Genomic DNA, 25844 nt, shown 5'->3' with positions numbered 1-25844 from the left:
AAAAATGCAAAGCCCCTGCTAACAGCAGTCAGGCAGGAAGTCCTCAGCCTTTTGTCCCATGCAGGCCTTCAACTGATTGAATGAGGCTCACTGCATTAGCAAGGAAAACCTACTTTACTTAATCTGTCAAGTTAAACATGAGCCTTATCCAAAAACATACTCACAGAAATACCCAGAATGCTTGTCCAAATATCTGGGCACCCTCTGGCCCAGTCAAACTGACACATAATATTAATGATTAATAATTACCTATTTGAGCTTCCCTGGTGGATCAGATGGTAAAGAATCTGTTTGCAATGTGGGAGACCTGGGTTCAACCCCTGGGTAGGGAAGAGCCCCTGGAGGAGGACATGGCAACCCACTTCAGCACTCTTGCCTGGAGAATTGCCATGGACAGAGGAACCAGGGGGCACATAGAGTCAGACGTGACTGAGCAACAAAGCAAGGCACAATTACCTATTATCATTAGGGAAATCCCTGGATTAAAGAATATCGACATATGAAAGGTCTGCCATACACGTCACACAATTTCTTTGAAATGGTTGTACCAGTTTACATTCCATTCACCAGACTACAACAGGGCCTGTCGCACCATTTAATGAAGAAAACTATGTTCAGGTGTCACAGCAGATTAAAAGGAAAGAACACAGCAGGGTGGTTAGGCAACAAGTACTGAGACTTGCAGCTTTGAGTGAGTGAGTGGTGGAGTGAGTGAGTGAGTGAGTGAAGTTGCTTAGTTGTGTCCGACTCTTTGCAACCCCATGGACTTTAACCTATCAGGCTCCTCTGACCATGGGATTCTCCAGGCAAGGATACTGGAGTGGGTTGCCATTTCCTTCTCCAGGGGATCTTCCCAACCCAGGGATCCAACCCAGGACTCCTGCATTGCAGGCAGACGCTTTATCGTCTGAGCCACCAGGGAAGCTAAGTGAGTACAAAACAACGCTGAAGAAGCTGACTGGATGTGGTGATCCGAAACTAACTTGCTCTTAGAAGCTCCATGTTTCCAAGATTCCATCTTGAAATTACCATCAACGCTTTTGGTACTTGTTCTGCATTGCAAGTCCTCTTCCTGTTGACTTGCCTCCCCAGTCCTGCTCCAAATTGGCTACTGCCTGCTGGCCATCCTCTTGTCTTGCCCTGGCACTCTTGATATGCAGTTTCTGCAGCTGCTATCAAGCAGTTTTCTTCAACAGATGGTGGAAAGAGGATTCTAGACACAGGAATTAGCATGAGAGAGAGAGAGAACTTGAGAACTTTTATTAAAAATGAAATTAAAGATTTTAAAATTAAAATAAATAAATAAATAAATAAATAAAAATATGAAAATAATTCCATAAAAAAAAAAAAATGAAACATATGTCTACTCCTGGGCTCAGCAATTCCAGTACCAGGTATTGACCATGTAAGAGATGAAAGCATAAGCACCAGTGGCAGTTAAGAGGGTTGAAGGCCTTGAAATTCAGGGCGCACGGGACGAAAGGTATAACTCAGTCATCTCTAACCTGTCCCACCACTCCACCAACTTCCTCGCTCATTGTCAATATTCCGTCAGTAGAAATGACTTAATGTTCCTGGATTCTGCTCTGCTCTGTCCCTGAGCCTTTGGATATACTCTTCCCTCCACTTGAAACAACATTCTTAATTGTTATCAGTGAGTGGCTCCTACTGTCCTTAGGATTCATCTCTTGAGCATACCCGTGCCCATGTCCCCATAACTCGGGATGGCCAACAGAAACATACATCCTGAGCGACCCTTCGAACGTGGAGAAAACCTAATTAAAGCTTTCAGATAATTCCTCATTGCCTTTAGGATCAAAATCTGGAAACATGTAGCCTCAAACAATCTGGTTGTGATCGTCACTTCAGTCTCATCTTTCAATACCTCATGCTCCAAGGTCCAAGAATGTTGAACATCTTTCAGACCCTTGAACTTGATGCCCACTGTTGCCTCTGGGCCTTTGCACTCTTTCCACAAGGAACACTCCTCTCTCTGGAACTCACTCCTCTAGGTGGCTGACTTCTATTCATCTCCAGATCTCAATCTAAAGGTCACTTTCTCAGGGGAATATTCTATGGGCCCAGATTTGATTAGCTACTTTCCCACTCATTATACTCCCAAAGCCCCCTGACCTCTCTTTAACATAATAGTCATTAAGCTTTATGAATTATTTATTTTGTCTTTTTTTTCACTAGATAGAAAGCCCGTAGGGTAAAACGGTATTTATTCAGTTTACCTTTTCATCTCCATAGTTACGTAAACTGTCTTCAGCAGATTTTATCTCTATTATTTCATAGCAGGTACTTCAAATTATTTGCTAAATGAATGAATAATGCGTGTGTATGCACATGTGCAGATACATGGAAGAAACCTTGAATGCCAGATGTGTTGGTTAGTCTCAATTTACCCTCTCCCAGGACCTATTTTCTGCTCTACTTTGCCCTCCTCTATGCTTCAGGAGGCTGACTCTGTCAGGTTACATCACATTTGTGATCTGGCTTCCACTGGATTCAGACAATAGGAATCACCAATGGAAAATTAGGAAACTGAGCAGAGAGAGGCCGGGGCATTTTTTCCTGGCTTTGGTGCCTTTTCTCTGGCAGCTGTTTGACTCTGTGGCTGAAGCCCCTGCTGAAAGGCTGCTCTCCAACGGTCCAGTTCTTACCAGACTGTAATACACTATCTCTGCCTCCTGTCCTCTGGCCCTGGAAGAGATGCTAGCTTCTCATTGAGTCTATTCTCCAGGTGCCCCCAAGTCCTTTGTTTGTTCTCGTCACTCTCTAAGACTATTCATTACAGTCTCCACATTTAAACTCTCTGAATGAATCCTGGCTCCTTATTTTCCTCTCCTCTCCCAACTGCCAGCCTCATTTGGGGGACTCACTCGGTTGCCTGGCACTTACCTTGCTCTATTTACTGATCTCTTATCCCCACTGGATGCCGAGTGCCTTGAGGACAGAGAAAATATCTTATTTATCCTCCAACCTCAGGGTCTAAGATAGCACCTAGCCTATAATGAATAATTAATTGTTGGTCTCCATCTCATCTGTAAAGTTGGGCTGAATGATCTCTAAAACCATTTTTAACTCTTCCTAAGCAAAAGAGACAAAGAAAACGTTCTTTTTAGATCTCCCCTATTGGAAGAGTTCTCCAGGAAGATGCAAATACATCTGTCTTTTCTGGGATGATGCTGAAGCCATCTCTAGTGGGGTAGATGCCTAAAGAAGCCCATCTTAAGCAATTTATGTTGAAGAGATTTACCGCAAAATATCACAGTTCAGATCAGATTTAATAGACCAATAAATGGCTGCTTAACAAGGACATTTGGTTACTGTTACATTAAGTTTCCTAAGGGACTATGTTCTGTTCTACTAAAAGGCTGCAAAGGGCTATAAAAGTACAAGCCTTCCAAATTTAATTTTTTTTTAATCCAGTCCTTTTTGGAAATTGTTTTTCTTAAATGACAGTATGAAAACAAGCCTCAAACATTTTCTTTTCTAGGCACTTCCTTCATGTATTTTGGGGAAAGTCTGGCCTGACTTACAAGGAAACCCCTTAATTGTCCCTTAAAAGTAGAATTGCGTCATTGTGGATAAGACATGGTGTTCAAATAGCTCCCTGGGGGCCGGGCTCTTGGAAACTCAGCAGGATTTTAATTGTAAGCAGACAATTTGTTTTGGATTGTATGCAGAGCATGAAAATATAACTGCTATAGGATCTAACAACATATAAGAGGATTAAAGTCTAGTATTTCTCTCCTGCTTTACTTCTTGGTCCTAGGCAGTTTTGAAAGCCAGGAATTTACCATGTAAGGTTATTGTGAGTCCTTTTGAAAATCTGAATTGTATTAATTATTAGACCCCAGCATCCTGAGGGGCTATATCAGTCTTGTTCACTCATATCACCAGTGCCTAACATTATTGCTCATATCATCTGCGCCCAATAAATATACTGCATTTCATCAATTCTAAGATGGATTTATTTTTATAATTTCAAAGTTTTAAAATCAGAATGCCTTATATCATCAATAGTATGTCACAGATTAACTGGGTTTTCCTTTTTCAGTGATACCCCAAATCATGATACCTACTACATCTGATATCATCTTTGACTCAGTGAAATGTGGAATGCCAAGTACCTATGCTGAACCAGATTCTATGTCAAGTCCTTTAATGCATTATTCATTACACCATGTGATAATAACTCTTCAATGTGGGTACTATTATCTTCATTTGACGAGGCTCAGAGTAGTGCAGTCAACTGTCTAGGGTAACAGTTTCTACTAGTAAATATAGAGTTGGCCTCAAATCCAAGTCTGACTCCAAAGCACATAATCTTCCCATTATATCGTGCTCTCTCCCAGTGGAGACTTCAGATAAACATATTTTAGAAACTATATGTTAAAATATGAGACGCTTCATTGCAGTTTAACATTCTCTATCCTGGTTGTCCTGAATTCAAGCAATAAATCCCATCTCAGGGAGCTCTCAAAAGAGATCACGATGTATTAATTAGATTATATTCTGGGTGACAAAATGAGAGAATTATTGGAAGTATCTTCCCAAGTGGTGCCAGTGTAAAGAACCCTTCTGTCCATGCAGGAGGCACAAGAGACATGTGTTAGATTCCCAGGTCGGGAAGATCTCCTGGAGGAGGGCATGGCAACCCACTCCAGTATTCTTGCCTGGTGAATCTCATGGACAGAGAAGCCTGGTGGGCTATAGTCCATAGGTTCTCTATGAGTCAGACATGACTGAAGCCATTTAACACGCAGCCATAGGTATCTCACAGCTCCAAGGCTAGGCAAATGTTGGATATAGTTGGAGCCCAGGAACTATTGGAACCAGAGACTCCAATACTGATGGGATATTATCTTGTCACTGTTTCTCTCTGTGTACGCCTTCATTCTTCTCTTTTACTGGAAGCCCGTGATTTACACAAAGCAAAACCATAGCCCTTAAGAGCTCCAGAGTCGTACATCTTGGCACTTCAGATAATGAGACAGGTTGAAAGAACTCTTTCTAAAAATCCCAAAGTAAGGTCTCATTGGCCCAAAGTTCAAGTATATGCCTTGCTCACCCCTAGAGCTAGAGTCTTGGGTAGAGTCACACTCACATCACATGGCAGGTCCCACACTATGTGACTGGAGCTAGGAGACAAGCAGAGCAAGTTCCAGAAAACAACTAGGAGTAGGCAAGAATTTCTCTGATGTCTGTTCTACAAAGCAATCAGAGATGTCCAGAAACCATATTTAGAGGTGATTAGAGAAGAAGCATCACTAAAAACAAAGCTAGTGGAGGTGATGGAATTCCAGTTGAGCTATTTCAAATCCTAAAAGATGATGCTGTGAAAGTGCTGCATTCAATATGAAAACAAACTTGGAAAACTCGGCAGTGACCACAGGACTGGAAAAGATCAGTTTTCATTCCAGTCCCAAAGAAAGGCAATGCCAAAGAAAGCTCAAACTACCGTACAATTGCACTCATCTCACACACTAGCAAAGTAATGCTCGAAATTCTTGAAGCCAGGCTTCAACAGTATGTGAACCGTGAACTTCCAGATGTTCAAGCTGTATTTAGAAAAGGCAGAGGAACCAGAGATCAAATTGCCAACATCCACTGGATCATCGAAAAAGCGAGAGTTCCAGAAAAACATCTATTTCTACTTTATTGACTATGCCAAAGTCTTTGACTGTGTGGATCACAACAAACTATGAAAAATTCTGATAGAGATGGGAATACCAGACCACCTGACCTGCCTCCTGAGAAATCTGTATGCAGGTCAAGAAGCAACAGTTAGAACTGGACATGGAACAATAGACTAATTCCAAATCAGGAAAGGAGTACATCAAGGCTGTATATTGCCACCCTGCTTATTCAACTTATATGCAGAGTACATCATGTGAAATGCCAGGCTGGATGAAGCACAAGCTGGAATCAAGATTGCTGGAAGAAATATCAATAACCTCAGATACACAGATGATACCACCCTTATGGCAGAAAGTGAAGAAGAACTAAAGAACCTCTTGATGAAAGTGAAAGAGGAGAGTTGGCTTAAAGAAAGAAAAAGTTGGCTTAAAACTCAACATTCAGAAAACTAAGATCATGGCATCGAGTCCCATAACTTCATGGCAAATAGATGGGGAAACAATGGAAACAGTGACAGACTTTATTTTGGGCGGCTCCAAAACCACTGCAGATGGTGACTGCAGCCATGAAATTAAAAGACGCTTGCTCCTTGGAAGAAAAGCTATGACCAACCTAGACAGAATATTAAAAAAGCAGAGACATTACTTTGTCAAAAAAACGCTGTCTAGTCAAAGCTATGATTTTTCCAGTAGTCATGTATGGATGTGAGTGTTGGACTATAAAGAAAGCTGAGTGCTAAAGAATGGATGCTTTTGAACTGTGGTGTTGGAGAAGACTTCTGAGAGTCCCTTGGACTGCAAGGAGATTCAACCAGTCCATCCTAAAGGAAATCAGTTCTGAATATTCACTGGAAGGACTGATGCTGAAGCTGAAACTCCAATCCTTTGGCCACCTGATGCGAAGAACTGACTCATTGGAAAAGACCCTGATGCTAGAAAAGATTGAAGGCAGGAGGAGTAGGGAACAACAGAGGATGAGATGGTTGCATGGCATTACCAGCTTGATGCACATGAGCTTGAGTAAGCTCTGGGAGTTGGTGATGGACAGGGAAGCTTGGCATGCTCCAGTTCATGGGGTTGCAAAGAGTTGGACACGACTCAGCAACTGAACTGAACTGAACTGAGAGAAGAAGGGTAACAATATTTCCAGGTCGGGAGACTGGTGGGAAAGAGAATTCCAAATAGACCTGGAAGGATGGTTATGATTTGAGCATATGGAGATGGGAGGCCTTACCAGGTGGGGAAGCAATGTTCCAAATACATAGTCTAGTTAGGAGTTGGCTGTGTAATAACACAAAGACACAGCTGTAAATTAAATTTAGTGGCATGGAGGAAAATATATATGAAGATGTGATAAAGAAGACCTGACTTTGAGGAAGGAGGGACAGCTTCCTTTGAAAAGTGATGTTCCAGTTGTGCTCAGAAGGATGAGTAGACAAAAACAAGTGAAGACCTGGGATGATAGAGGGAACATTTCTAGATGGAAGGAAATGTATGTGAAAGATCCTGTGGTGGGGGAAGCAAGTCAGATTTGTGCAACTAGAATGACAGCTGCTTCTGATCTCTTTCTGGATCTTGGTTAAAGTCCACTGAGGTTATCTCTTTATGCAAACCTAGCCAGGTCATTTACCTACCTAAAACTCTTATTACTTCCCATTACCTAGAACAGAACTTTCCAACAGCATCAGGGCACATTGCTGTGTCACAAATGACTTATAGAGTCCCTCCATCCCGGGAGTGGGCATCCTCTTCCATTTACTCCATTGTGCCATAGGAAATCCCACTGCAGTACTCTTGCCTGGAAAATCCCACTGATGGAGGAGCCTGGTAGGCTGCGGTCCATGGGGTCATGAAGAGTCGGACACGACTGAGTGACTTCACTTTCACACACTGGAGAAGGAAATGGCAACCCACTCCTGTGTTCTTGCCTGGAGAATCCCAGGGGCCGGGGAGCCAGGTGGGCTGACATCTATGGGGTTGCACAGAGTCAGACATGACTGAAGTGACTTAGCAGCAGCAGCAGCCATAGTAAATAAAATATGCTCTAATTTTCTATGTGCACCATGATGAGACAAAAGCTGAAAAGCACCAATGAGAATAAAATTCCAATATCTAGCTTACAACTTAGTTCTCCTCTCTAATTTCACTGCCACGTACATCAGTCACAGTCTTTCAATTCACCTTCATGATAAAGACACAGATGAAACTTAGTAGGGAGATGGGACAATGTAATTTCCTTCCACCTTTCCCCCCTACTTGCTTTCAGAGTAGCCTTTGTAGATGCCTTCATGAAACTGATTCCTAAGGATTAGGTCCTCCTTTGCACTCTCTTCTTTTCTATAAACAAGAGGCATATACAACTCATTAATATTTTCCCCCAGCCCTCCTCTCCTCCTACCACACACCATCAAACAAAATGGTTTCACACTGCTGTCCCTTTTCACTTCCCTCCTCTTCCTGGAATGCCCTGATCCAAATCCCTTGGAGTCTAATAATGAGGGATAATAACGTGGTAATAGCTTAGTCGCTAAGTCACGTCCGACTCTTGCGACCCCATGGACTGTAAGCCGCCAGACTCTTTAGCCCATGGGATTTCCCAGGCAAGAATACTGGAGTGGGTTGCCATTTCCTTCTCCAGGGTTATTAATAAGTATTGCAAAAAAATATGATTGCATTTGTGAGCAAAGAAGATGAGGAAGCCCTGGCTAACCAAAGTTAAAGGGTGACTTCACCACAGGATTTCTCAGCATTTTCCACATGGTGAGTTGCACTGTGAATTTCTAGGAAGGATAGTTATTTGGGATCCTGAGTTTCCCAAAACTCCTTAACCACAGAGCCACTGTAGGTGGAACATCTGTGGGATGGGGAAATGTTCCCAAGGTCATATAGATGGGAACATGAAGAAATATGGGGTTTGTGTTTCGGATGCAGAGAAGTCAAGGAGGAGGAAGATGGTGAGACAGAGAAGGCAGCTGAGAAAAAGGAGGAGGGGGAGGAGACACCTCTACAAGGATGAAGGCTCCCCTTCAAAACCTAGAGATTTATCAGATTGCCCCTATCTACACGGAATTAGTTTTTCCCTTGGCAGAATCTCCCAGAATTGGGCTTGTGTGGAGGGTAAAAAATTAAGTTAGACAAAGCCATCTCCTGCTGCTACTTGGGAATATGGTTAATAACTATCCTTAGAGGGTGAGGAGCGTGCCTCTCCTTTTTCATCAAGGTCTCAGCCGTAAGGATGGTCACCACTTGCTGTGACGATGGCTTTTGCAGCAGCGTTTCCTTCTGTATCACAAACAATAGCTCTTCATGCCCTGGTCAGAGTTCACTTAAGGAAGGAGATTCTAATGACCGTGCTGATGACCGTGGCATCATTACTTAATATTCTACCAGGACTGTACATTCATAACTACTCTGACCAACAATATACTAGTATTAATAATAATGTTACTGATCACAGTTACCATACATCAGGAACAGTGCAAAACAATGTGCATAATCAGTATTCAAAGCATGGGAGTAGGTGATTATAAATATGCCTTTTTTGTCCTCATAACTGCATGAGTTGCTTAATAACCTGGGTTGCAATTAAGTCATATTTTAATGGTTAAACATTTTGATGAGCATGACTCTGGCTTCCCTCTTTCATTTTGCTTCTTCTCTTTGAATTGCTTTCCTCATCCAAAAACTCAGGCTATTTCTAATAACTCTCAAAGGAGGAAAAGGAAGCTTTAATCCGTGTATGAGTGTCTCTGCTTTCTAGCTTCTGACACTATTGCATGGGGTCATCATCACAGTCTGGTCCTGCCTAGTCACCTTCATGCTCACCTCCTGCCTAGTGCCATTCTTACTTTTTCAGACCCTTTCAAAGCTTCAGAGGTTTTTTTTTTTTTCTTTTTTTTAAGGAAGGACAACACTATCTTCTCAGTGCTATTCTTGGCCATGGTTGCTCCACACCTGTGCTTCCAACTATCCTCAAAGCATTTCCACCAGCAGAATCAGAGGCCACACAGTTGATTGAAATGATCTTCCCTTTGTACACACAGTGGTAAAAAAAGATATCTGCTTGTCAATGAGATGTAGGTTCGATCTGTGCATTGGGAAGATCCCCTGGAGAAGGAAATGGCCACTCACTCCAATATTCTTGCCTGAGAAATCCCATGGCAGAGGAGCCTGACAGGCTACACTACGTGGGGTCGCAAAAGAGTTGGACAAGGCTTAGCAACTAAACAACAGTAACAATAATCAGTCAAGAAATTTCCTCATGGGATTTAAAAACTTTTATTTATTTACTTTAATTGGAGGCTAATTACAATATTGTGGTGGTTTTTGCCATACATCGACATGAATCAGTCATGGGTGTACATGTGTCCTCCTCATCCTGAACCCCCCTCCCACCTCCCTCCTCACCCCATCCCTCTGGGTTTTCCCAGAGGACTGGCTTTGAGTGCCCTGCTTTATGCATCGAACTTGAACTGGTCATCTATTTTACATATTGTAATATACATGTTTCAATGCTATTCTCTCAAATTATCCCACCCTCGCCTTCTCCCACAGAGTCCAAAAGTCTGTTCTTTACCTCTGTGTCTCTTTTGCTGACTTGCATATAAGGTTATCATTACCATTTTCCTAAATTCCACATATATGCGTTAATATACTGTATTGGGGTTTCTCTTTCTGACTGACTTCACTCTGTATAATAGGCTCCAGTTTCATCCACCTCATTAGAACTGACTAAAATGCATTATTTTTGTAGCTGAGTAATATTCCATTGTGCATATGTGTCAGAACTTCCTTATCCATTCGTCTGCTGGTGGACATTTATGTCGCTTCCATGCCCTAGCTATCGTAAACAGTGCTGCAATGAACATTAGGGTACATGTGTCTCTTTCAATTCTGGTTTCCTCATATGGCAATTCTATTTCCAGTTTTTTAAGGAATCTCCACACTGTTCTCCATAGTGGCTGTACTAGTTTATATTCCCACCAACAGTGTAAGAGGGTTCCCTTTTCTCCACACCCTCTCCAGCATTTACTGTTTGTAGACTTTTTGATGACAGCCATTCTGAGCATGAGATGGTACTTCATTGTGGTTTTGATCTGCATTTCTTTGATAATAAGTGATCTTGAGCATCTTTCCATGTGTTTGTTAGCCATCTGTATGTCTTCTTTGGAGAAATGTCCGTTTAGTTCTTTGGCTCACTTTTTGATTGGGTCGTTTATTTTTCTGGTTTTGAGCTGCATGAGCTCAAGCAGCAAACTTTTTTCTTTTTTAAAGGAACCCTCACTGTCCTTTTTGCCAGGAGACTTGAGCTGGGCTGTCTCTAGTCCATACCAGAGCTGAATACCCAAAGGAAAGTTCTGGTCTCAATGCCTTGAGTCTCTATGCAAATATTTCTATAGCCATCCAAGAGATTTTCTTCAAATATGAAGGGAGAGCAGCCTCCCAAAGCCACAAATAAAAGACTTTATTACAGAATTCCCTTAGGCACTGCGTGCCCACTTGCCTTACGTATGTGCAACTAGAAAGGGCCATCATGTGAAGAGACACCTTCCAGATCAAAGAAAGATGACTCTACTGGTGTCCAGGCTTTTTTCCTAGGCAGAGAGGCAATTTTAAAATGGCAGCTCACTTAAAAAAGTATTTTGGACCCCACTCAGATATTCCACTACATTTACACCACTGTCCTTTCTCGATCCAGTTTGCGGGCTCCTTCTGTTTCTCCTATGCTCTAAACATGAGTTCATAATCCTCTGCTCTGCTTTGCTCTTTCTCTTGACATCTAAATTCCAGCTTCAGCAGCCACTATGTTGGTGACTCGACAATTTTCGTTTTCTCCCCAGAGCTCTGTTGGGTACCTACCTAGAGTCTGGCACTTACATGGTGCCCAATAAATTCCTTATCTCTGACTGCCAAAGGACATCATCAGTTATACGGCCCCTTTCATCAGAAGTTAAACGTGTCTAAAACTGAGCTTTTCTTCCCATAGAAATGGACCCTCTCCAAGTCTCCTACCCTTAGTCAGTGATGCCATCAGCTTCTCCATCAAACTTCAAGTCAGTAAGGTTATCTGAGTCAATTTCTCCCCACCACCTGCTCTCTCTTCTGGCCCATTTCTGCACTTGTCAAACGGGGATAATAATAGTGCCTCCCTCTTAGCACCCAGCATATAGAAGGCAATAAATGCTCAGCTTTATTAACTTTTAAATTCAGGAGCTATATTTTCTGTAACTGGAACCTTGTCATGGTTGTCTGAGGACAAAGGATGGACCCCTACTTAAATGGTGGTTCTTAGTGTGATGACATTGTTCACACAGTAAAAATGTTATTAAATATAAAAGGGGACATATAATTTATTACTCATATAATGAGACTTTCTGGGGAGACCAGAGTGGCTGCCAAGCACATCCAAAAATGGCTTGAGAGAGGGCAGGGGCAGGAAACTTGGTTGGGATTTTATGGTGGCTGTGGGGTGAGGATGGGATGAGGTTCCCATGCATGATTTAAACTTCCCACTGGTGCTAAAGGAGGGAGTACTGGACTTTCTTATCAGCATGCCCAGATATGGCATTCAGGGAGAAGAAGAGGGTGAGGCTTAGAAGCATCAAAAAAGGAAAAAAAAAGAGTAAGATTCTTTACTATAAAGCTTATAGCGCAGATCTCAGCCAGTCAGCTACCACATCGTCTCAATTTTTAATTTGAATTCTCTCTAACATGTGCCTCTAGGGGCTTCCCAGGTAGTGCCAGTGGTAAAGAACATGCCTGCCAATGCAGGAGACATAACGAGATGAGGGTTCGATCCCTGGGTTGGAAAGATACCCTGGAAGAGGAAGTGGCAACCCACTCCAGTATTCTTGCCTGGAGAATCCCATGGACAGAGGAGCCTAATGGGCTACAGTCCATGAAGTCGCAGAGTCAGACATGACAGAAGCAGCTCAGTTTGTACTCATGTGCTTTTCCCCTCCTCTCTTATGGTCCTAAATGAATAAAGTTTCCAATCACTTTTTTAATTCAAGTAGCACAAAACCTGCTTTCTGGATTTCCTACCACTATTTCTCTGACCTCTTGTTCTCTTTGTCCACAACCATTTTTTTGCTACTGTAATAGCACAAATGTAAGCTTCCTTCTCACTATGAGGTTCAAAGAGGTTTCGCACGTGACTTTTTAAGACATAGTCCAAAAATTCCTTGACACTCTGCCTAAAAAGAGGTGGGGTCTATGTCCCCTTCCCTTGACTCATGAAGTACCACAGAAATGATGCTATCAACTTCCCAGAGTAGGTCAGTAAAGGCCATGTGGTTCTACCTGGTCTTCTCAGAATGCTTGCCCCAGGAAAGCCAGCCACCCTCTTAGAAGTCTGGATTCAAGCCAGCCATGCTACAGAGGCTATGGACAGGAGCTCCTGTGGACAGCTCCAGCTGAGCTTCTGGCCAGCACCCAGCAGCAACTGCAGCCTGAGAATGAGCCACCCTGGACACCCAGACCAACCAAGACTGTGGCCTACAGCCTCAGAAGACCCCTGACTCTAACCATATGAGAGATTCCAAACAAAAGCGTCTCAGTAAGCCCCTCCCAAAGGTCCAACCAACTATACTGTGACTAAATTATACGGTTGCTGTTTTATGTCACTAATTTTAGGGTAATTTGTTATGTGGTAATAATGACTAGAAAACAATCATTTTTGCCATTAAATGTGGACTGTCAAAGAGTAATTTTTTAAGAATATCAACAATTATATATGTGGAATCTAAAAAAGGGATACAAATGACATTACCTACAAAACAGAAACAGAGTTATAGATGTAGAAAATAAACTATGGTAGCCAGGGGTAAGTGGGAGGATAAATTGAGAGATTGGGATTGACATATACATAGTATTATATACAAAATATATAACTTACAAGGATCTGCTATATATCACAGGAAACTCTACTCAATATTCTGTAATGGCCTATATGGGAAAAGAATCTTAAGAAGAGTGAATATATGTATATATGTATAACTGATTCACTTTGCTGTACACTTGAAATTAATACAACATTGTAAACCAAGTATTTATAAATCTCAAATTTTTTTAAAAAAGAATATCAACAATTACGAAGTGAGCACAAGAGTAATCTAACTCATTAATCAAGGAGCCAGCAGATTACTAACAGTCATTTGAAAAAACATGTGAGACACGTTTTATGCCCTGAAGAAAGTACATTGGGATAAGACTAGTCAGTTAAACACAAAATTGGACAAAACCAGTTAACGTCCTATAGGGCAATGAAAGCATAATCTTTGGGGTTATTTTTCTTCCCAACAAAAGTCATTTGCATCTGTACTGGGAAACAAATCTATATTATGTTTCTCCACAGACTCTGGGCCTTAAACAATAGTAAATAATGTGCCAAACCTTAGAAAATTAATAACCCTACAGTAGGCCTGCCAGTACAGGTGATGCGGGAGACATGGGTTTGATCCCTGGGTTGTGAAGATCTCATGGAGTAGGAAATGGCAACCCACTCCAGTATTCCTGCCTGGAAAATTCCATGCGTAGAGGAATGTGGCGGGCTACAGTCCATGAGGTTGCAAAGAGTTGGACACGGCTGAGTGATGGAGCACACACAGACACAGGCCCGTTAGACTCGCTCCAACACGATACCGAAAGAATACACAGTTAAAGTTCAATCGAAGTTTTTGGTAGTTCTTTTCTTTAAAAAAAACCCAAACAACTAGGATCTATACTAGATCTTGCCTTTTCCTAGAAAACTTTCTGAGGGCCAAAAACAACACAAGTGGAGGCACAAGTGGAGGAAAAGTGGAACTTCTGTCCCTGTGACAGACAGTGAAAAGAGATATTAAGGGGGATGATGTTCTAGCACCTCCAGACCACATCATATGTATTGTGACTATCATTTAGCAAATCTGTGGTTTTGCTAAAAGAGAATGAAAGCTGACTACTTTTCCTTTGGAAATAATGGCCCTCTTAGTAGTAAGGATGATGTTGGGAGAATGGCCTGAATATTGGGTTTTCGGAAAGTCTTCAGCATAGTGTGATATATTTAAGTAGAAGATATTTGTACAGAAAATCAGAACAGACCCCGGACGAGGTGTCCTTTTTTCAATCTACCACTTACTACCTGATTTCCTGATCAGGAAAATGGGGCTAATAGAAATCATTTTCCTAATTCAGAGAGAGTGTTGGATCTCTTTACAAGAAAAAGATTGTTATTATCATTATTACCTAGTTGAGGACACAAATGGGGGAAAGAAGGAGATTCACTCTAGCAGGTTGCTGGGCCAGTGCAGCCCCACCCAAATGGCTGGACCAGAAGCTCCTAGTGCAGCTGACTACTACCAGTGGAATTGTCTGACTGAACAGGATGTTTTGATATATATTGACAGGGGCAGCTCAGGAAATCCCCTCTTCACCCCAGCAGTGACTCACAGGGACTCAGAGCAAAAGTGAGCTGGGGGAGTCTCCTGAGCCTGAAACACATTGGATCGAGAGGAGAACTGGTCCTCCAAGGAAGGGAGGAAGTGCCACTGCAGGCTTTGGAGTCACAGAGAATTGAATTAAACCCTGGCTCTGCCACTCTGTGGCCATGTGACATCAGAAAAGTTTCTAATGCTCTTTGAGTTTCAGTGGCCTCATACCTAAAGTGAAGATAATCATACCCAGTTCAAAGAGTTGGTGGGAGATTTGGAACTGGAAAAGGAAAAAAAAAAAAATCAGAATTCTTCATAGGAGTAGGTAGTCAAGGAAAACCCCCAATACCCACTGACAGCACAATGTCTAAATCTATAGTGATACAGTCACACAATAGAAGACAGTAAAGGAAAAAAAGCAGCAAAAGGAATAAACTATAGCCATATGCGCCAGAGTGGTGAATCTCTGTAATATAATAAATGCAAATGTGTGTGTGTGTGTGCATACTGTGTATGAAAAGTAAGGAATAAACTGCGAGAGTCAATAGCGTTTGGGAAGGGTTAATTTGGCTGGGGGTAGGGAAAAGGAACGAAGAGGAATACATGGGCAAACACCGATGTTCTAGTTCTATTTGCTGAACTTGGTGGCAAGTTAAAGAATATTTTATTTTACTATTAATAATGATGATGGACATTTCCTCATTGCTAACATGATGAAAGTATACCATGAGCTAAGGATTAGAATGAATTCAGTTTTGTGTAAAACCACACAGGACAAGCACTCAATAAATATACCTTCTGGTCTCCTTGTCTCCTCACTAACCTTCTTCTTCCAGAAATTTTTTTTAAGAGCAAAGCATTTTCTTTAATGTATTTGTTTTCTTCACATTGCATATAGGGAGGCGCCTTCGTCCACACATCTTTAATTAAAGCTAAAAATTATGATATTGCTATGCTTAAATTGTTTCTATCTTTGGTAACTGTTTCAATTATACTGTTGTCTGTTTCTCTTCTCCATTATGTCTTTTCTAACTTCTATTTCTCACCCATATGTGTAATACGATAAGGGGACATGCAGTAAGATATTCAAATAACTGAAAAGAAAATGCTAGTGCTGACAAGATAAAGCTGAGACCTCGGAGCCGACACATAAGGCCTTTCATAGTCCTGCACCAAACTCAAACCCATCCCTCAATACACCTCCCTTCCAGTCAAACCGAAAGTCTTGCTATTCCCCAGCATGTTGTGACTGTTTACACCTCTACACCGTACCCTTCTCGAATGCCTTCAGCACCCACCCCCCCCCTTTTTTTTTCTTTCTCGGAAAATTCCTGCTCTTTTTTCTGAACCACACTTAAATGTCACTTCCCCCACGAAGCCTTCCTGAGCAGCCCCAGGGAGGCTGTGGCTATCTCTTCTGGGCTCCTACATTACTTGAAGAATACCACTATTTTAGCCCCTAACACAGATATTGAAATCATTTCTTCACATGTGGCTCCCCCACCACTCTGAGGAAGGGTTGTATCTTGTTCACCTCAGAAGTGTCTCGTGCATTACAGACAAGAAAGTAAAGATGGGTAGGAGTGAGAGAGGAATTGTTACAACAAACATTTCATACCTCCTCTGCTCACAGGCAATCCTTCAACTGTAGTGTGGTGCTGACATGCGAGTGCTAATGGGACCAAATGTCCTGTCAGGGAGGTTTCTTGGAGAAGAGATTTAGTGGGAGCCTTGAAGGGTCAGACATATGGAAAAGGGAGTATCTTCTCTGTGGACTCAATCAGTCCCTAGTTGCTGTCTTTCTGGTTCTACGCCCAGAAGACCCTCCTCTGCCTGGAAACAGAGCTCCTGTGAGACCCAATAAGGGAGATTACTCTCTTGTGAGAGTTCCACAGCAAACACATAAAAAAGCACTTGTGGATAGAACTTTTGGATGGCCTGGATTTCCAGAGGGGGAAAGTTGTAAGATATTTTTGTATTACACCTACTTGCTGAAATATCTCCCATCTTCTGAAAGGGTCCACTGATGGAAAGAAAGTCAGTATAATTGAACTGAGACTACAAAACAGGTCAGACAGTGAACACTGTAGCAGCTTCTGGTAAGTGACAGAAGCGCACGTGAGCAAGTACTACAGACTATCAGGAAATAACAGTATGTTGCAGTGACTGAAGAACAGGATTTGGAATTAGATTTGGGCTCATGTTTCATCTATCTAGTTAAATATCCTTGAATAAGTTACTCAACTTTTTTGATTATTTAGCTTGTCACTAATGACACAGGCAGAAAATAACATTTTATCTCACTGGATTGTTGTAAGATTATATGAGATGTAAAAGCCATGGTGGAAAAGCTATGACCAACCTAGACAGCATAATAAAAAGCAGAGACATTGCTTTGCCAACAAAGGTCTGTCTAGTCAAAGCTATGGCTTTTCCAGTAGTCATGTACGGATGTGAGAGTTGGACTATAAAGAGCACCAAGGAATGGATGCTTTTGAACTGCAGTGTTGGAGAAGACTCTTGAGAGTCCTTTGGACTGCAAGGAGATCCAACCAGTCCATCCTAAAGGAAATCAGTTCTGAATATTCATTGGAAGGACTGATGCTGAAGCTGAAACTCCAAAACTTTGGCCACCTGATGTGAAGAACTGACTCATTGGAAAACACCCTGATGCTGGGAAAGATTGAAGGAGGGAGAAGAAGGGGACAACAGAGGATGAGATGGTTGTATGGCGTCACTGACTCAACGGCCATGAGTTTGAGTAAGCTCCGGCAGTTGGTGATGGACAGGGAAGCCTGGCGTGCTGCAGTCTATGGGGTTGCAAAGAGTCGGACATGACTGAGCAACTGAACTAAACTGAAAAACAATGAGTATATCAGAAGTATTCAATAAATGGTAGCAATTACTATTAAACTCTCTGTTTGCTTCAAGAATGAAAAAAAAGTAAGAGGCAGGCAATGTTACCTACCTCCCAGAAGGGTTAAATGAGGAAGCATTCAGTACAAATATTGAGAATAGTGTTCAGCACCGGGCTCAACATACAATGAATATCTGAATCAAGAAGAGAAGAAAGCTTGAAATGAGGAAGTTGATCTAAGATTTCTTGGGGACTTCCCTGGAGGTCCAGTGGTTAAGACTCTGAGATCCCAGTGCAGGGGGTGTACGTTTGATCTCTGGTGGGGGAACTAGAATCTCACATGCCCAGTGTGGCAAAAAAAAAAAAAAAAAAATCTTAATATTTTTTTCCAGAGATGTAGGCAGATACCCTCTTAAAATCTGAAATAGCTATGAGTCATTTCACTAGGTAAAAAAAAAGTAATGTATGTATGTATTATTTTAAAATTCTAATAAAATTGTGGTGACCTCCTGAATTCTATCTAAAAAATAGAGTACTTGGACCACCTCCCCCACCCCACCCCGGCTTAAAATCCCTGGTCTAAATAAAGGTAAAAATATAGGTCAGAGGAAATGGCAATTACACCGTAGATTTTCTTTTCCTTGGTTTTAAATAAGTAGGTCTATTATTCATTTTCAAAACTGTTGTTAGCTGAAGTAGGCAGACTGTTAACTGTAAATTAATAAACTCTTTGGGTGGAAGAAACAGGAGCCAGTGGCAAATATTTAATCTTTTCAAAGTTGGAATGGTTTAGTCTCTGCTCTTTTTGTGCAAGCTATAGATTTTAATCCCCTTTTGGCCTCTTCCTTTGATTAGAGCTAATGGAATTGTTCGCCCCTTATGTCCTCATTTTCCATTCCTCAACCTGTCTGGACTTTTGCCTCCGAAGGTTAAGATCACTATGAAGTAATGTAATTCATCATTACGAGTTAGACAGATTTATTCAGAGTTCTCCCTCCTTGGCTGTCTGTAAGCATGGTGAATCTGACATCCGGATTGCCCACTGGGGTTGAATATTATATTTACTTTATCTAAGCCCAAAGCTAAGAAGCAGAGAACCCTCAAAACCCCCACAACTTTAGTAAACTTAGTTTCAGTTAATTTGCCTTACTTTGGAATACTGAAGTTGGCCTTACTAACATTTACAGCTTGGATAAAACATGCAGATTCATAGATTCTAAACATCCCTGGGTCAGGAAGACTCCCTGGAGTAGGAAATAGCAACCCACTCCAGTATTCTTGCCTGGAAAATTCCATGGACAGAGGAGGCTAGTGGGCTACAGTCCATGCGGTTGCAGAGAGCCAGACACGACTGAGCAACTGAGCACGCACACACAAACATTGAAGCTTAGAAGGCTGTCTAAGGGACAGCACTGTTTCTTACAGAGCCTCCCTCTGAAAAGCTTCCCAACAGAGGCCCAGATGGCTACTATCTTTCAGATGGCTACTTAGGACCAGCGTCTTCTTTGCCATGTCTGATATTCTAGGGAATGTATTTGGGGAATATCCTTGTCATCATCTCCACACTGGAGCCCCTTTTTGGAAGGGGACCTCCTATTAGTCTTTTCCATCCCGGGGCCATAGAGCTTTTTATACCGAAGAGTCAAAATCTGTCTACCCCACTGGGACTGACCTTCTCCTTGGGGGCAAAAAAACACATCTAATTCCTCTTCCACTTAACAGACATTCAGTGAACTGTTTAATTAATGCTCCATATACTATTTATTGAGCATTAATCATATCATATACACTGTGCCACACACAAGGAGTATTTTGGTGAGCAGGACAGATTGGGCTCTTATAGAGCTTATGTCTCAGCAGGAGACATTTGATGACCACTGTGACTCTTCTCATCTTCAGAGTGAGAAGTGCATGGGTGCATGAGATGGGTGCATGCAGCCTCATCACCATCCTGCTTAGCCTCCTCTAAATTCACTCTGAGTGGTCTAGGACCCTCTCAAAAGGTAGGGCTAGACTGAATACCAGGAAGAAGGCAGGGGAGAACTAAGCCTATCACTACTATCCTGGGTTACTTTTCCCTGTGAGTCTCTGAAGCTCTCATCATTATCAACCTTATTTGAGTCGCCCAGCTTCCCTATGGAGTAGGGGATGAGGGCAATACGTAGACAACATGAGTGATTTGACAACATGAATTGAGACCATGGACTTTCAAATCAAAGAGGTCCAGGTATAAGTCAGCTCTGTCACTTACTAACTTAAGTAAGCTGGACCAACTTTATGGCTATGTGAAGTCATATCCTTGTAAAGGAAGGGGGTAAAGGAAGGGAGGGGGGCTCAAGCTCAGAAGGAATCTGAAGTTGGTTTAATGCTCTGCTGTCACCATCTTGAAATTATTTAATAATTTCTCAGCATGGGGCCCTGTATTTCTATTTTGCACTAGACTCCACAAATTATTATCACTGTAAGCAAGTTATTTAACCCCTCTGAGCTTTAACATCCTCACCTAAGACAAGGTGTGATAAGGACATTTACTCCACAGATTTCTTCAATCTTTGGATGGGACAATGTGTGTACCATGCACACCCCATTGTAAGGGCTACCGCCCAACCAATGTAAGTCAATGGCATTCTTACTCAGAATATCAGACGTGAACTATTCTGAATTTATGATCTATGGTGCCAAAGTGAGCACTTCTAACCTCTATGTGCCATTATATACTATTAACTCTTCTGTTCTTTTAACTCAGCAATTCTTGGGAAAGGAGAGTTAACTTTTCATCTTTAGTGGGCATCTGATATGTTTGCCTATGACAAACACTGATTCTTCATTGCTTATGCAAAAGGGAATTTTTGGAATGATAATGTGACCTAAAAACAAACAAAAATGATAGTAAGACTGGAGAATTAGGCTTGGAAGTGAGTTGGAAGCAAGACATCTTTGCTCCCAGGCAGAAGAGTTTTGGCAAGGGTGGAATGCATGAGCTCCTACCATTTTTAGTCTCTGTATCATTCCGCTGAAGATTCAAATTCCAGAGAGAGTGTGGCCATGACCTACCTTGGTTCACATGCTCACCCACAGGCCAGGGAAGGGCAGGGCACCTGATTACAGAATGTACTATAGTGTGCTAAGTTGCTTCAGTCGTGTCCAACTCTTCATGACCCTATTGACTCCTCTGTCCATGGGATTCTTCAGGCAAGAATACTACAGTAGGTTGCTGGGCCCTTCTCCAGGGGATCTTCCCAACCCAGGGATCGAACCTGTGTCTCTTAGTTTCTCTTGCACTGGCAGGTGGGTTCTTTACCACTAGCGCCACGTGGGATGTCCCTAGATTGGGAGTGGAACTAAATATAAAAATAAGGTGCTAGTAGAAGAGGGAAACTGGTCCAGAAAAATAAAAACAAAATGATAAAATTTCCCCAGAGTGTTTGCTTTGTAGCCATCCAGCTGTTAGGGACTTTTGTATAGTATTCATTTTATATTACATACAGTGCCTAGCATGAGGTAAGTACTCTGCAGGTATTTGTTGAATGAGTGAATAATTGAGTGAACTTACTTAACGCTCACACAACTCTTGAATGTAGGTATCAACAGTGCCATTTACAGAAGAGGAAAATGAGGCTCTGACAACCAAGTCTGTGCAAAATCACACGATCTATATGTTACAGTTGAGGTTATAACCTGGTTCTGTTTGATTTCAAAGCTTATTTTTGTTCCACTGCATGTGCAGCCTGCCTTCCTCAGGGTGTATGTGACAGCTGTTCTAAACCTCTCGACCTCTTGCAGTGCTGTCCCAAGACAAAGGAGTATATGTTTGAAATCTAGAAAAAGTGTATAGATGATCTTATTTGCAAAGCAGAAATAGAGATCCAGACATAAGAGATCAAGCATATAGATACCAAGGGGGAAAGGGGTGGGGTGGGATGAATTGGGAGATTGGGATTGCTACATATATATGCTACTATGTATAAAACAGATAACTAATGAGAACCTACTATATAGCACAGAGAGCTCTACTCAATGCTCTGTGGAAGAGAATTAAAAAAAAAGTGGGCGTAGGTATATGTATATGTACGACTGATTCATTTTGCTGTACAGTAGAAACTAACACCACATTGTAAAGCAAATATACTCCAATAAGAATTAATTCTTAAAAAAAGAGACAGGAGCTTGATGCATTATCGTTTATCTGGGCTGGGAAAAGTTCATTTTGTGATCCTCCACTAATTTCAGAAAGGAAGTGGTATAAACTGTTTAACCTCGGGCAAGATATCTCAGTCTCTTCAGTGTTAGAAGTGTATGATAATGGTGTCTCCTGCAGGGTTACTGCGAGACACTTGAGAGGATGTTTGCAAAGCCTTTAGCACAGTTTCTACACAGAATGTCCTCAGATATGACACCTTATCTACAGGCTAGACAATAAAGAAAGCGGAAGAAAGTCCTGGGGGAGGCATCAGGTTTCAGTATCTTATTTCATCAAAGTTAAGAGGCCACCAGCTGAACTCTTAATTTACACATGTCTTAGAAAGAAAAAGCATTGGCAATTAAGCCATGAGGATGCTTTCTACGTTTTTTAAACTTTTATTAATACTGAGAAAATCTCTTGTAGGTATAATTGACATGATTTAGATAATTTTGAATGAAAATCTCCTTTAGGTTTTTTCACATTTTTAATCATGTACTGCTTTTTAAAATAATCTTTAATTGAAGTATAGTTGATTTACAATGTTAATTTCTACTGTCCAGGAAAGTAATTCAGTTATACATATACACGTATATATTCTTTTCCACTATGGCTTATCATGGTATATTCTCTGTGATATTCAGTTGGACAATGTTATTTATCCATTTTATATATAACAGTTTGCATCAGCTAATCTCATACGCCTAATCCATTCCTCCCCACACCTCTTCCCCTTGGCAACCACAAGTCTGTTCTTTAGGTCTGTGAGTCTGTTTCTGTTTCATAGATAAACTCACTTGTATCATGTTTTAGATTCCATATATGTGATATTGTATGGTATTTGTCTTTCTCTTTCTGACTTACTTCATTTGTTACAATAATCCCTAGATCCATCCATGTTGCTGTAAACATTACTTCATTCTTCTTAATGGCTAAGTAGTATTCCATGGTATGTACATACTACATCTTCATCCATTCATCTGTCAGTGAATACTTAGCTTGATTCAATGTTAGTGTATATATATACACACACACATTGGGATATATACTGGATATATCTGGATATATATATATATATATATATAGGATCTATCTACATGGATTCAGTTTCAGTTTTATATATATATATCCCTATATATATATATCCTAATATATATATAAATCCATATATCTATATCTATATCTATCTATCTATATATATCTGTATGCTTATACATTGAATGTCTGTTTCGTGACTGTCAGTTCCATGATGACATGGACAATATCTGTTCTTCTCAACACCATCTCCATAAAGAACAGACTTCTGGACTCAGTGGGAGAGGGAGAGGGTGGGATGATTTGAGAGAATAGCACTGAAACATATACATTAGCATATGTAAAATAGATGACCAGTGGGAGTTTAATGTATGATGAAGGGCACCCAAAGCTGGTACTCTGACAAGCTGGAAGGATGGGACTGGGAATGAGGTGGAAGGGAGGTTCAGGACACAGGGGACACATGTATGCCTATGGCCGATTCATACTGATATATGGCAAATACCATAACAATACTGTAAAGTAACTATCCTCCAATTAAAATAAATATATGAATTAAAAAAACCAGTCTCTCAATCTCTGTTAGATGTGTGAATACATAAATGTCTGAATTCATGAATAAATGAATAACCATACCTATTTCTGTGCCATGACTCTAAGAATCTCAGGGAAAACATGTCTTTTCCATAGTGGGGAGGGGGTGGTTAATTAGAAAAAGCTTCCAGAGAGTGGAGTTGGAGCATCAGAGGGTCACCATGGATCACCCGGGGAGAGCACCAGGTCTCCTGTCTGCCTCCTGGTGTTGCACATAATAGGCTCTGAATAGGAAGGAAATTACACAAACTTCCAGTTCAGCTGGTTCCAGTTTCACAACCCAGCTCTTTCTGTCTCACTTAAATCTGATGTGCTGCGTCACTGAAGTGACTTTGTGACCTGTCCACTGGACGACTTTGCGTGATGCCCACACTGCCTGCCAATAACCTAGAGTGGACGTCAAGACATTCCAATAACTGAGTCTTTTAATCCAATGTGACAGGATAATCCTTTATGCTTAGTGGAAATAAACAGATGCACTAATAACTACCAAGCATTTGATACATTCTAGTTCCATGATAGAGGTAAGGATAGGGAGCTGAAGGAGGCTATAATCCCACCTAAAGTGAAGCAGTATACACATAATTGGATAACACTTGCAGCTTTGAAGTTATGGCTGTGTATATCATCTTATCTCAGTCTTCCTTGTAGCCATGAAAAATGGGAAAGTACGGATAATATTTGTGTTATTTGATCCCAATATATAAGAAACTTAGGCAACTGGGGTTGGTTCAGGATATAGGTCTGGTTTCAGGGCAGATTTGAACTGAGTGTCCAGATCTCATGATTACCAATTTAGGGATCTTTCTTTCTTTTGTATCTCATTGTCACTCACTAGCTTTATACTGGTCAACAGTGTACAGGTGCCTGGAATGTCACAGTCCCCCTACACCCTGTAATATATTTCTGATGCACTCTTGTGATGGGACATCACAATCTAATAAATCAGGGGCTGGCAAGCTAAGGCACACTGGGTCACACTGGCCATTGTATGCCTTTGTAAAGTTGTTCTGAAATAGTCACACTCACTTATTTACTTTTATCTATGGTTGCTTTTGCCCTACAAAAGCAGAGTTGAGTAGTTGCAACAGAAACTAGATGACTCACAAAGTCCCCAAAATTCACTATTTGGCGCTTTATAGAAAAAGTTTGCCACCTCCCAGAATGAATGGAGTGGAAGTACTGTAAGTCCCCTACATACAAACCTTCAAGTTGAAAAGTTTCAAAGATGTGAATGTGTCCCTGTAGGCCAGCTGTTGTATGGTACTACTGTACTTTTCAAGATACTTTACTATAAAACTAAAAATGTTTTATTTTATTTATTTATTTTTTTAAATGTGTTTGCTGTATGAAAAGTATTACAAACCTACTACAGTACAGTACTATATAGCCAACTGTGTTAGTTAGGTACCTAGTCTAACTTTGTTGGACTTAACGAATGTGCTCACAAAACAGAACTCATTCATATGTAGGGGACTTGTAGCAGATGAAAAAAAATAGATTTGTTCATGCACAATAGGCAGTGGGTCATAGTTGAAAAAGAAAATGAGAACGGGCCACAAAATTATGCCTCTATCACTTGGCTGGATGACACTGAACAAGTCATTTACACTCTCCAGGTCTGCTTCTGCATCTATCACAGAATTGCTCCAGGATTTCTGTGATATAAAGTATACATATCAGTTATGATTATGTTTGGCCCCATGGACAGAAAACACAAAACTGCAGTGTCTTGCACAAGAAAGCAGTTTCTTTCTTGCAAGTGAAAGTGGGGAGTAGGTATTGGTCTGGTGCTGCTCGGTGTTAGAAACTCAAGCCCTTGCACCCTGGGGTGTTTAGCCTTCATTCTTGAAATCCTCTCATGGTCCACGATGGCTGCTGGAGCTCCAGCCACTGTGCTATTGTTGCTATTACCACTGATGACAGCATGATGATAAGAGGAAACAAACCCCAAATCAAATACAAATGCCTAGTAACAGAGACATCTACAAAGGCCAGGAAGAAAACCGACATTAATTCAAGTCTAGCCAAGATGAGATCTCCTGCCATAGTTCCTAAGGCAATCAGTATATTCATTTATTCTATTCCTGAGGTACAACTGAGGAAGGTTCAGAAGCCAT

At 41.3% G+C, this 25844-nt stretch overlaps 1 long non-coding RNA gene across 1 annotated transcript in view; it reads right to left on the bottom strand.

Annotated features, from left to right (window-relative positions):
• The window catches only part of LOC128045793 (uncharacterized), a 37406-nt gene that overhangs the window by 9695 nt on the left and 1867 nt on the right, over positions 1 to 25844 (bottom strand). Inside the window, exon 3 of the long non-coding RNA XR_008199159.1 lies at positions 984 to 1213. This is a non-coding gene — a long non-coding RNA (uncharacterized LOC128045793). The remainder of the gene's footprint in view (positions 1 to 983; positions 1214 to 25844) is intronic.

Source organism: Budorcas taxicolor, chromosome 3 (genome assembly GCF_023091745.1).
Source record: "Budorcas taxicolor isolate Tak-1 chromosome 3, Takin1.1, whole genome shotgun sequence".
NCBI lineage: Eukaryota > Metazoa > Chordata > Mammalia > Artiodactyla > Bovidae > Budorcas > Budorcas taxicolor.
This window is presented reverse-complemented; position numbering and strand designations above follow the sequence as displayed.